We start from the raw sequence: 12,713 nt of genomic DNA, 5'->3' as shown, positions 1-12,713 counted from the left end.
AGTGGGCAGGCATGCTCTGGGGCAGGAGCAGAGTTGCTGTAGAGATACAGCTCTGCACACAGGGGGAGGGAGGTTCACTCACATGTGGGGCTGGAACCATAACTCCATCCTGCCACGGCGTCCCCATTAGCATTCTGCACCAGCCTGGCTTTCATAAGCTGGTCTGACTCCGTAAGATAAAAAGTAATAATACTGCCCTCCACTATTTATTAGCTGCCTTTGTGTCTCCCAGCAAAAGTCCTTCCTCCTCCCCATGCTGAGCTGCTCCAAGATGTGATGCTGATGTTCCACAGGCCCAGCACCCAGGGCTTCACCAGGCTCCAGGAAATCCATCTCCTGGCACAGGAGTTGTATTCCAGTGACAGTCACTCATTCAGCTCCTGCCCTGCCTTCCTGGATGCCCAGGGTGGCCTCATGCTCCTGGGACAATTCCCTGCACCTAGCAGGAGAAAACATGGCAATCGGGGTCTGCCTGGGCAAGGTCCTCACAAGGACACTTGCCTTTTTCCTCCACTTCAGGGCTATTAAATCAATGAAATTTGAACTACTTTGCCTCCAAACTCTAAAATTACCACTTTAGCCAAAGCATGTGCTCATGGTTTAAGTTGGGCTGCAGGGGTGTCTCCGTTCTTTGGGGTCCTGTGGGTGTTTTTTTGGTAGATAGGAGTCCCTGGTGTCATGGCCAAGCTTTTCTGGGGTATTTTCTCCACCTTGGAGCTGTGCAGCATCTCCCTCTCTGCACTCTGCCCGGATGAGGGACTCGAGCACCACGGTCCCTGCTCACCCGTGATTGTGTTGACTGTATTGACTGAATTAATTACAGCTGAGCTTCAATATTGAAACTACTCAGACCTCTGGACAGCCAAGCTGAATCAATTAGTTTATTAGTGAGAGCCACAGCCAGCTGAGTGGCAGAGGGATGCTGCACCCTGGGAAAGGAGGCAGAGCAGCTGCCCTTCCTCAGAGATCACCCCACGCTGCACATTTACAGCAATCCTTGTGGGTTTGCCCTACAACAGATCGTTGTTGTAGCCCTGGTTCCCCAGACCTAGTGAGTACATGATTTAATCTGCTGTTTGCCAGGGCTGAGCTGGCTCCTTGGGCTCCTTCAGGAGCACGCAGCATCCCCATGTTCTGCAGGGGTGGGAAATGTGCTGGGGGGAAAGGAAACTCGGAGTCTTGGTGGCTGTGACTCACACAGTTGATATTTGTAAGCCCCATATAAAGATGTGGATAACAGCAACAAAAATTTATCACCAGCTAATACAAAGATGTAGCATAGGGGTTAAAGTATGGATATGTGCTGTTGGCATGCTTCATCAAACACCCTGGGATTTCCATCAGGGAATGACTCTCCAACGTGTACATGTTCATCTGGCTCACTGCAGCATGCCCTGGCTGTGACACTGGGAATTGACTCTTTCCAACTCTCTCCAGCGCCAGGTGTGTCTCTGCCAGGAGGCTCCAGGTAGGATTTTGGCTCTGTCCGGTGCACAGCCTATTCCAGCTTCAAATTCCTTCACCTTTCACCGCCACTGCTGAGGCTGCAGAAACAGCAGTGCTGTTGCACATCCAGGAGGCCAGCTGGAGATTTCCTGGATTTTTCTGGAAAAGCACCTGGAGGAATGGCTCTCCTGGGGCATAGCTGGATCCTCACACGTGGTAGGGGGTGGCATTGCCATAGCAATTGTCACTTGAGAAACAGGGAGGCACAGAAATGCCAGAACAGCGGTGTTGTCTCTTTTTTTCTGAGTAGGTTGGCTCAGTTTGGCTTCCAGCCGGGTGAGGAAACCCAGAGCAGAGCCCAAAAGTAGCCCCTGCTCCATGCCCCATCCTTGGCACAAGCCGCCCCATAGCAGAGGGGTGGCCCATCAGGTGTCTCCTGTAGGTGTAGAAGAGGCTTAGGGCCAAATGGATTGGGCTGGGACCAAGGGGATCAATCCCAAAATATAGAAGGTCCCACTGAGATCAGGGCTTCGGCTCCTTTCCAAGCTCAGCCTCCTCTTTGGACTAAAAAGCTTCTTTCCTCCTCCTGAAACTTCCAGGAGCAGAAACTTCCCAGCCTCCTAAGCTGTCAACGTGTCTTGCTTAAATAAGATCTTCACAGGGATGCTCTTTGGATCCTTGCAGTTTTATTTATTTAGTTGGTTTAGTTTAAGATTAATCATAAATGGGGAAAGTGCCAGAGACATACAAAAGAGGTTCTAAACAATTCTGAGTGATTGAGAGCACCATGATTAATGGGATCTGCTGATGCCATTTGGGTGGAAGCAGCTTTCCGAAAAATAGATTTATGTTAAATGGAAAAATACAATAATGTCATTCACAACAGGAGAAAACACATGACGGCAGAACCTGCCCTGAATGGCCGTCACACAATTCAGCCTCACAATGAACCAAACTTAACTCCTCTAAGCTTGCTGTGTCCTGATTCTAAAGCCATTCATTAGATTTGATTATCTTCAGTCCTCCCCAAGTGTAATATATTCTTTCTTACAGAATTCACCATGCTTCATATCAGGCATCGTTTAATATTTCATACAGTTCATTAAGTAACATGTTCAGTTCACAATGCCTCACTCCTAATCCCATATTCATCCCTGTGAAAGCCCCAAGAAACAGAAAAAAGGTGTGGGGGGGGTGGGGTGTCATGTGAAGAGACACAGGGGTGAAATGAGATAGTTCTGTGAATGGACCCTGGCGATAAAAGGAATTTTGCCAAAGGAGAGGGAGTGAGGATGATCCTGGGTCCCTGCCTGTGGTGAGGCAGCCACGGACAGCGTGGCCCTGGGGCAGCACAGCTTGGAAAAACATGTCTGGGTTTTCCTTCATCCTTGTCACACTGAGCAGGGATATGATTGCTCCCTCCTGCCATGCTCCAGACATGAACCAGAGAGAGCTGCTGCTAGTCCTGTGCTCACCCCACAGATCCAATTAAAGCCATAAATCCTGCAAGCGAGCTGGGAATGGTGAACTGATAGCCCAGCCTGCTCTAGGGCTGAGGGCAGTGAGGGCTTTTCACAGGCTCAGGGAGGGTTTAGTCACCTGATTTCAGTTTGGGGTTTCCAGCTGAACCACCCTGAGGCAGCTGTAGCCCCACAGGCCCTGCCTGCCTCCATCCACACAGCCCTGCAGCCCAGCTCCACCAGCCCAGGTCCTCCTCGGTGCCCCCCGGGACGTCCTGCAGGGCACTGCTGCCACAGAGGGGACATGGGGCAGGGGGAGCACAGCAAATGTCCCTGCATACTCACAGGACTGTACACAGTGAGGAGCACATTCTCCCACAGGACCTTCCTCCACTTCACTCCTCTGGCAGGAGGAGGCGAGGAGAGGTAATTCACTCCACACACAAAAAACTTGTTTTGGTAGGAAGTTAGGCAGAGCCAGCAGTGGGTGGAAATTTCTGCCCTGCTCCAGAATATGGTGAAATATTGGAAATTTCTCCAAGGGGGGTGATTCAAGTCCCTGCATCCATAAGGGCACTCTGTCTGATGGGCCAAGGCTTCTGTGCAGAGGAGTCTATTATTCCTTCACGTGATGAAAATTAATAATTTATACGTGGACGAAGAGACTTTGCCAAAATTTCTTGTTAGCTGTGATTCCTCCTCAGCAGCCAGGGGATTCCTGAAGGGATCTGAGGAAGGCATAATGGGAATGGATGAAGATGCCCCTGTGAAGGGCAGAGCGAGCAGCCCTTGTCCCACTGCCCCGTGAGCGTGTGGGCTCTGTGTTGGGACCAGACAGTGCCCCAGCAATAAATATCCCTGGCTCCCCCATGCACACCAAATGGAGATGTGTGTTCTGCCCAGCCCTCCAAAGCTGGGAATGGCACCAGTGCTCCACAGGACTCCTCTGTCCCTGGCAGAGGGACCCCAGTATTGCCTGAGCTTGGAAAGGAAGACCTTGGGGATGCTTTATCCAAAGGCAGGGAACAGCAGAGTGCCAAGCTGGGACTCTCCATCAGAGGGGTGTTCTGGAGCATGGCTCTCACTCCTGTATCTATCTTTTTCTCTCCAATGCCTGCTTTCTCTAGTGTGCACAAGTCAAGGCTAGGAGTGTCTCGTTCCTTGTATCACACTCAGCAGAAGGGGGGACTCTTTGGAGGCCTCCAGTTCCTGCTCCCTGGCAATCCCAGTCCTTCCTTAGGGCAGCCCCAACCTGCCAGCAGCAGATAAGCCCAATCCTGTAAAAATTCTGCTTTCAGCTGTCCCCTCATACACATGTTCATGCTCACTACCTGTTCCTCCCCCGGCAAAAGGAACCTGTGTTCACTGGTAATTCAGGGTGCTGGCACCAGCAGTGGCAATGCGGGTGGTGCTCCAGGGCTGTGACACCTGGCTGGGGACAAGGCCCCAGGTGTGGCCTCAGGGGGGATCTGTCCTTCTTAGTGCTTCTTCGCACAAATGTTCCCTCGCTCTCATCCTTCTCCCTTTCTCTCCCTCTCCTCTCAGCCCCCTGCTGCCCCATCCCAAATGCCAGGAGCTGTTTGGTGTTGGGTCTCATCCTCCCCCTCTAGAAAGATGAATATTCCCCTAGTGTCTGGTAGACCCAAGAGTCAGGGCTAGAAGAGGATTTTGGACTTGGGCATTTCAAGTGGGGGTGGATGGCTTTAGCCCCAAAATCTTTTGGAGTTTTTTTTTTTTTTCCCTTCCAGCGCAACATTCCTGCCTCCATCACTGGGCTGGATTTCTGCCTTTTTTTTCCTTTTCCTCCTCCCACCAGATTTGCTTGCACAGAAGAATCACAAGAACAGAAGGTGAAGCTAGATCTTTCTCCCCTTTTTTTTAGATTTTATTTGGCATCCATTGCCTGCTTTTTGCCAAACTGCTCCAGTTCCTCTTCCCCAGTGCCCATGCTGCCTGCCCAGCATGGGGGACACGCAGCGCCAGCAGTGCCAGGCGTGGTGGCCATCAATTCCCTGCAAGAGGAGGGGGTGGCAGAAACACCAACCCAAAACCCAGGGGAACACCTGTGTGGGTTTGGATCACCCTCTGCCGAGGAGCTGCTGCACCAGGAGCTGAGCTGAGGTAGCTGCTGTCTCCCAGTGGGTGGGAAAGGCTCATCACACGGGCGGAAGCCTTGGAGCTCCCCACCTGCATCCTCACTGCCTCTTCTAAATGCAGTCAGCATGTTTAATCATCCTTCCCATCTTTCTTTGACGCCTTCCCAGCTTTACTACATCCTTTTCCACCTGTGCAGTGCTCGGTGTGTGGGTGCACGGGGAATTCATCTAGTGGCAGCGTGATTGGGGCTGTTTTGCTCTGTTCTTCTCTGAGTAATCCCTAACACTCAAAATGTGTTTTTTCTTTTATCTCTGCTGAGCAATGAGCTGATGTTTTCAGAGAACTATCTATTATAACCCTAAGATCTTGTTCCTGAGAGTTAATAGTCAGCTCAGAGCCCATCATTTTATTCTGAAGTTGGGGATGGCTTCTCCCACGTGTGCCACTATTTATCCACACTGCATTTCTCCTGTCACTTTCTTGGCCAGTCACCCAATTCAAGGTTCTTCTGCAATTCCTCACGGTCACTCCTTGTCCTTAATATCCTAAATAATTTGGAAGCATTAACAAAAAGCTTTCATTACAATCTCCCTTCTCTTCCTCTCCCAGGGAGCCTCCATATAGAGTCTAGGAGAAATTTTGGGGAAACTCGTGGACCCACAGAAAGGGACAAGAGAGAAGAACCCATGTGGCTGTCCATGGTCCTGATGGGCATCAGCATCTGGGAGCAGTGGGGACAGGCTCCAGGTAACCCAATTGACAGATGTCTGCAGGGACAACGTGTTTTGATGCATTACCCCCAAGATTCATCAGTAAATGGGATTGAAGAGCATTTAATGACCATAAAGAGTGAAAAATTCCAGTGGAGGGATGGCCGTGGCTTTCCTGTTTGAGCAGATGCTCATCAGAATTGGTACTCTCCAGGGAATTGCTCCAGAAGGTGGATGGAATGAAGCGATTCACAGTATTAAAAAAATAAAATAAAAAGAGAGACATCAGAGCTCCTGGAAGCTGTTCAGTTGGCACCGGGAAGGCTGCGAATAACAGACGCCCAAGGGAACCAATGTTTGAAGCCAAAGCAATTTGGGTAACAGGACAGGCTTGAGGGGAAAAAACCACACAGATTTTGGATTCTGCTGCACATCGATGCTAAAAGAGAAGGCACACATGTTGTGAGTGTACAGCCCAGGAACATATTTCGTAGGCACATTCCTAATGTGGCACGTGGTGTGCTCGTTCCTATTATTGATAATGGCTAACTGCAGCTCCTCCTCCTGCTTTTCCCTGCTCAGCCATGGAAAACAGGGGATCCAGATGCTATTAAACAGCTTTAGAAATTTCCAGGTGAACATATACTGGCTGTTTTGAGGGTGTGCCTTGGACTCACACAGTTTACAGCGCAGAGCAGCTGTGTCCAGGGAGGGATGGATGCATTTGTTTCCTATATTGGCACCTAAAAGGGAGGGCTGGAGAGGCACATTCCATCCAAGTAGCTCAGGATCGGCTTTATTTGACCAGTGAGGCCATGTAGCAAGAATGGCAGGATTCAATCTGACCAGAAGTACTTCTCTTAAAAGGACAGACGATGCCTCGAGCCCCCACAGAGCTGGGAGGATGTTTTCCTTCTGCAAACCAGAATCAAACCTCTCCATTCTGCTTAATCTCACTTACAAGCCAAGGGGAATCCCTGAGAAGCTGGTGATAAATCAACTTTTCTTTGGGAGGAGAGGAAGAAGTGTTCTTCATCTTCCTCTCCCCAAGCCACAGTCTAGCCTCTGTGCTCTCCATGTTTCTATCTATGTAAAGGGACAAGGGACATGTCACTGCTCCACGTCACAGCCACCTCAGCCAGGCCTGCAGAGCAACCTGGGCAAAAAATGGGGAAGTTCTGCACCTCTGAGCCACCCTTAGTGCTGCATCTGCTGGGACTGCAGCAGGACAATGACTGACACCTGCCAGCCTCCCATCACCCTTTATCACAAAATAAGTTGGCATAGAAGGGACCTTAAGGACCACCCACCCCTGCCATGGCAGGGACACCTTCCACTGTCCCAGACCCAAGCCCCATCCAGCCTGGCCTTGGGCACTGCCAGGGATCCAGGGGCAGCCACAGCTGCTCTGGGCACCCTGTGCCAGGGCCTGCCCACCCTCCCAGGGAACAATTCCTTCCCAATATCCCATCCATCCCTGCCCTCTGGCAGTGGGAAGCCATTCCCTGTGTCCTGTCCCTCCATGCCTTGTCCCCAGTCCCTCTGCAGCTCTCCTGGAGCTCCTTTAGGCCCTGGCAGGGGCTCTGAGCTCTCCCTGGAGCCTTCTTCGGGTGAGCACCCCCAGCTCTCTCAGCCTGGCTCCAGCCCTGGAACAGCTCCTCCTCTCTCCAGCTCCTCCTCTCTCCAGCAGCTCCACGTCCTTCTGGTGTTGGGCATCCCAGAGCTGGAGGCAGCTCTGCGGGGGGTTCTCCCCTTAGTGGAGCAGAGAGAGTTTGCTGTGATTTGTGACAGTGTTGGCCTCATTTGAGTGTAACGTTTTCTTTGTGGCTGGTAATGTCCACAGTGACCTTTCCATGTCTGACACCAATTCTACCTGAAACTTCCAAAAACTTATTTTATTAAAGATGCTGGGCAAGTTTACCAGGCTGGTAAAACAACTCCATCCACATCTACAATTGATGTCCCAGCCCTGGGGGACCTGGAATGTCTCTGCCTGGAATGCAGATGGTCAGTCACCATCAGGAAAGTCCCCAAGAGCTGCTGTAGCACCATTCCCCAGAGAGATCTGGTGCTGCTGCAGCTGCTGGTCCTTGCTGGTGAGCTGCTCATACACACCCAGGTCTCCTGAAAACTGATCCCTGGGGCTTCCCAGTGTCCTTGATAGGGTCATGTCCTGGCGTTATGGATACAGGTGGTTCTCCTAGCACGTGTGGTGTTTTTCCTGGAGTTTTCACACACAAACATTTCCCTTTTTCCCAAATTCACAGTAGTTTCCACCCAAGTCCTCGGCAGTACCACAGACCCTGGGTTTTGCCAGTCAGCCTTGAAGGTCAACAAAAAATCCCTTTCCATTCAGAGCCCAGGGACGTGCGGGTGATTTGCAGACTAAGCCAAATGAGTTTGGTGGCTCTGGTCCCCCAGAAGCGATGGACAAGCCATTGGCCAGTGGGGTGGTGAGCCACCCGAAGAAGCCCCTTGACTGGCCACGGCAAGGTTTTGTTGGTGGAACGATGATTTGCTGTGGAGACTGGAGGAAGATGGAGTACAGCAACAGGGACAGAGCAGCTGCAAGCTGAGTGTTCATGACAGATGGTGAAGCCACCATCAGATTTCAGATTCTGCCCTAAATCTCCAGCTCCACCACCATTTTTCAGAACCCTGGGGAAGAGCCACCTCATCAGATGCCACCTGGGCCACCCATCTCCACCAGCCATGGCCACATGGGGCAAACACCACTGTCCCAAAATGCTGTGGGAGGGCACCTGGGCACTCAGCTTATCCCAGGAGGGGGATGAGGATGGGGCTGGCGTGGGTGCCGGCGGGGGGACAGAAGTGTGGCTCACCCCCAGCCCCTGACTCACAGCGGTCCCCACGGGCTCGGTGTGACAGTGCGGCTGCCTGCGGTCGTCTATGGCAACTGAACCACCTTGGAAGTCTGCACTGCCTGTGTGGGCTTGAAATTGTGGTTGGTTTTGTTCCCTCTTGGAAAAAAAAAATAAAAAAGACAATCTGATTTGTATGTAACTGCGAATAAATTCCTAGTTAACCTTTACAGCCATCTGGAGGGAGTCACTCCTTGCTGCAGGGCTGTGGGAGGGAGCGATGCCTCTGCTGGCAGATTTCGCAGGGGTTGGCACGGGGGAAGCTGGAAGCCCCTGCTGGATGGGAGCCAAGACCCCTGGAACACCCACCAGGGGCGGAGGATGCTGGGCTTTGGAGTGGCCTGGTTTGCTGGGAGCCATGGGCTGTGTTGGGCTGCCCCTGCCCTCCCAGTGTGGGGCACAGAGAATAGGAACAGCCCCTCACTGCTTGTCTTGGGTGTGAGCAGAGAGGGGAACCCCCCCAGTCTGACACCATGCTGGGGGCCCCGTTGATGTGAGGGTCACGCTGCCCCAGTGCCACAGCCCTGCTGTAGACCTGAGCTCTGGGCTTTCCAGCTGGGGGTTGAGAGTTCAGGTTTGCTCCAGGTGCTGAGTCCCCCATGGCGTGAGGGAAGAGCTGGACCAGACCTGAAGGTCCATCCAGTCCATCCACACCCAGAGTGCTCCATTCAGCCACAGGCTTTTCCCTCCCAGAACCCTGCAGCAGTCCCTGGTAAATCTGCTCTGAACCTGCAGGGAATGCCTTCTCCTCCAAATGCTTCCTGTGGAGTCTCCTCTTGACAGGCACTGAGTCTCGCAGTCCTTACCTGGGTCTGACAATCCATACCTGCACCTCACGCAGCCCTGCCTGTCCCCTGGAAGTGCTGGTTGGCTGAGGGATGAGCAGAGGGGACAGGGGACACTGCCACCCCACTGGCAGCCCCATGGCAGCCTTGACAACGGGATCAGTTGCAGTTTCTGCAGATGAGAGAGAAGGGGCAGCACCAGCCAGATAAACACAATGCAACCTTATTTTCTTTCTTTCTCTGCTCCTTTTAAAATTTATAAATATTTTGAAAGCTCTCCAAAGGGAGGGAAAAAACACCAAGTTGTACATGAGTGACTCAATGCAGTGTCACTGTGTTCATTAAGAAAGAAGGAAATCAAGTCATTACTGGGCTGAATAAAGAAGAATCTTTTGCTTGACTAAGAGAGGGGAATGCACTTGCAACGGGTGGGATAAAACAGGAGCATGGCTGCTTTCCAGCCCTGCTGAGCTCTGTCTGAAGGTCTTAATTATAAGCAGCTCAAAAAAAAAAAAAAAAAAAAAAAAAAAAAGGATGATGAGAAAAGGAATTTACAACACAAAAGAAATAAATTGGATCTCGGATGCCTCTATACATATTTAATCACTGGGATGCTGATGAAGGGGAATCTTTAATATGAGCTGCCTCCATCCAGCTTTGCTCACCGAGGGCTCTGGGGGAGGCGCTGTGCCTGGCTGCTGGTGGATTTGGCTGGTGCAAGGGATGCCACCAAGGTGCATGGCTGCAAACTGGCAGCCAGGGAGGAGAAATACCTGACCTTTGGCTCTGGAAGCTAGGCTGGAACTACGGCGGGATCAGAGACCTCCTTGGAGACTTCTCCAAGCTCAATGGCTTGGCCATCACAGACACCGAAGGTCAGCAAGGCTCTGGCTGGTTCCATGGAAAATCCTGGCTCAGCCTCTGCCACTGTGGAGCACAAGAGATGATCACAAGCACTTGATCATTTTTAAACCAATTCTCTCTTATTTTTAAGCCAGTCTCACTAAGCCCTTTCTAAAGTAATTTAATTCATTTTGCCATCTTAGCTCTGATAACCACAAAGATTATTCACCTTTACCCCATGGCAAATTCTGACTCTCCTGAACCTTCTCCCCCTTTACTGATCTCCCACAACCTCTGGGGCAAACATCTTCACTGCATCTTTTCAGGGCTGGGTTTAGACTATCTGTTTGTGTTTGCATGGAGCATCCTCATTAATTAGGATGTCTTGTTGGACACAGTGTAGTCTTTGGGGAGTTCCCCCAGTGATTTGTTTACAGATGTCAGGTTAGCAATAAATTGGGAGAAGTAATTGACCTTCCTGTAAGACTTTGTTAATCCTGTTTGTTCTTAACCGTTTCCAATTTTTAGTGGGCAGCGGTGTTTTTCTTAATCAATTGTTCAGACTGCGGGAACATTACAGGAGATGCGATCAGGAACATGCCGTGGTTATGCAATTTTAATGATTCATTCTCTATTTCTCATTAATTCATTGCATTTCATATTTCTTCAAGTGCTGACTTTGGAAGTTTTCAAGACTTTAAGAGTTTTTCTGTTTGATTTTTTTCTTTTAACAATTAGAGTGGCCTTCTTGGTATGAGTTGTGTGGCTGCAACACGCTGTGGGCAGGATCCACTCGCTGGAATGGTGCAGCCGTGGAGCAGGGAGCTCACCCCAGCCTCAGGACCTGACATGCCAAAGCAGATTCCAGCTCGAATGCAAGGAGAAAAGTCAGCAGAACATTTCTATTAAAAACTGTTACTTTAAAACAAGTTAATTTCCCCCATGAATCAAGCTGCTGTAAGGAGAAATCCCGTGTGGCAATCTAAGTATAATTGTGACATTCTCATTAGAAGTGCTCAGACTGAATCGCTTTTATTTTTAATTTTTTTTCAAGGAAATTCAAACTTTTGGAAGTTAAATGACTTGGAAGAGATCCAGCTTTTGATTTAAGGGAAATTGTTCTGTTGTTATTCTGCATTCCAGAAATTATAAAAACACTTCAGGTTTTGAAAACAAAACCTGGGGAATTGGAACGTTTTATTTCATGCAAAATAAAACTATGGGGCTTTTCCACGTCAATTATTTCAGGGGAGTGATAACATCCCTGATAAAGCAGCTGCACTAGCACCTAATGCTGCTATTAATATGCAAGTGTGGGTCCTTATTCTGATGCCTGACAGTGAGCAAAACAGCAATGAAGTGTTCTGCAAGGAAATCCTTTCTGCAGCTAATCACCTCGTTAGAAATTCAGAGATTGTCTTAAACGATCAGTTACAGTCAATTCAGAGCAGGAGCAGCGGCGGTAACGGGAGCCAGGCGGGCTCTGCAGCGCTGGGACAGCTGGGACGGGGATCAGGCTCACGGAGCCCTCACTGCCTTTCTCGGGCTCTTCTGCCGCCTTCAGAGCCCTGTCAGCCCCGTTTATAAATTACACCTTCATTAGTACAAGCTGTTATCTTGTTTCACACGTAGTTGTCAATTGAAGGCAACGTTGCAAATGAGGCGTTATCTCCTGGCTGTAATTGCCGGAGGGATGCTCTGCCTCGGCCCGCAGCCCTTCCCGGCTGGGACAAGCACCGGGATCGGGAGGCCTGGGGATGCGGACAGGGGTGGGGAGGTGTGGGGATGACGAGGTGGGATGGATTTTCCCGTCTCACCGCTACAGTCAGTGCCAAGGATTTGGGGCACTGTGGGCGCTGCTCATCCAGAAGCAGGAGGACACTTGAGCATTTCAGTAATTCAGTTGTTTTAACCCAAGTGCATTCTCCAGGAGAAATATTTGAGTTAAAAGTCAAGGCAGCAGAGCAAGGTTCATGAGGTAGGAGACTCTGGATGTTTTGCTGAGAATTAAAAAACCATGTTGAAAATTTAGAGAAAAGCCTTCCACACGTTTCAGGCAGCCTCTTGCCAAAGGCACTCTTGTCCCCTTGGGTTTCCATGCTAGTCTTGGGAAGGGGAATTGGTGGCTGAGCCTTTGTAGCCAGGAGGGAAATCTGATTTTCTTGCTCTCCTTCAGGAATTGTTGGCTCTTAGGGTACAGTTTTTGAGTGTTGCTCCCTAGAGCATGGCAGTGTCACCCAGCAGGGACCAGGTTGGCATGTCCTGCGAGCTCCAAGCTCACTTCCCAAAGCCCATCCCTGCCTGCTGTACCCTGGGCAGCCACACAGCTCTGTGCGTGTGGCTGCAACCCCCCAGGCCGAGGTGGCTGAACACCAGTGCCTGGCAGGGGCTCTGACGGGGCCACATCCCACAGGGAACAATCCCTCAGCCGTGGCTCTGTTAGGGACTGACTGGGGAGACAGATGCTGACCAGCTGAGCTGACCTTGCTG

This window comes from Motacilla alba, chromosome 13 (genome assembly GCF_015832195.1).
Source record: "Motacilla alba alba isolate MOTALB_02 chromosome 13, Motacilla_alba_V1.0_pri, whole genome shotgun sequence".
Lineage (NCBI taxonomy): Eukaryota > Metazoa > Chordata > Aves > Passeriformes > Motacillidae > Motacilla > Motacilla alba.
Note: the sequence above shows the minus strand (reverse complement) of the source record.